The sequence below is a fragment of the Trichechus manatus genome, unplaced genomic scaffold (genome assembly GCF_000243295.1).
Source record: "Trichechus manatus latirostris isolate Lorelei unplaced genomic scaffold, TriManLat1.0 scaffold00183, whole genome shotgun sequence".
NCBI lineage: Eukaryota > Metazoa > Chordata > Mammalia > Sirenia > Trichechidae > Trichechus > Trichechus manatus.
In genome coordinates, this window is record NW_004444119.1 from 5179426 (window position 1) to 5180572 (window position 1147).

A 1147-nucleotide genomic window follows, 5' to 3' on the forward strand; every position below is an offset into this window, starting at 1 on the left:
AAAGAAAACTACAAGACACTACTACAAGAAACCAAAAGAGACCTACATAAGAGGAAAAACATACCTTGCTCACAGATAGGAAGACTCAACATCGTGAAAATGTGTGTTCTACCCAGAGTGATCCACACATACAATGTAATCCCAGTCCAAATTCCAATGGCATTTTTTAAGGAGATGGAGATACAAATCACCGACTTCATATGGAAAGGGAAGAGACCCTGGATCAGTAAAGCATTTTTGAAGATGTAGAACAAAGTTGGAGGTCTCACACTGTCTGATTTTAGAACCTATTATACTGCCGTGATAGTCAAAACAGCCTGGTACTGGTACAACGACAGATACAAAGACCAATGGAACAGAATTGAGAATCCTGATGTAAAGTCATCCACATATGAGCAGCTGATATTCGAGAAAGGCCCAAAATCTGTTAAATGGGGAAAAGACATTCTCTTTAATAAATAGTGCTGGCATAACTGGATATCCATCTGCAAAAAAATGAAAAAACACCAATACCTCACACCATGCACAAAAACTAACTCAAAAAGGATAAAAGGCCTAAATATAAAATTTAAAACAATAAATATCATGGAAGAAAAAAATAAGGACAACGCTAGGAGCCCTGATACATGGCATAAACAGAATACAAAACATTACCAACAATGTACGAACACCAGAAGAGAAACTAGATAACTGGGAGCTTCTAAAAATCAAACACTTATGTTTATCAAAAGACTTCACCAAACAAGTGAAGACAACCTACAAACTGGGAAAAAAAATTTGGCTACGACAGATCTCATCAGAGTCTAATCTCCAAAATCTACAACATACTTTTAAACCTCAACAACAAAAAGACAACCCAATTAAAAATGGGCAAAGGGTATGAACAGGCTCTTCACCAAAGAAGACATTCAGGTGGCTCACAGATACATGAGGAAATGCTCACAATTATTAGCCATTAAGAAAACGCAACTCAAAACTACAATGAGATACCATCTCACTCCAATAAGGCTAGCATTAATCCAAAAGACACAAAATAATAAATGCTGGAGAGGTTGTGGAGAGACTGGAACACTTATACACTGTTGATGGGAATGTAAAATGGTACAACCACTTTGGAAATCAGTTTGGCACTTCCTTCAAAAGCTAG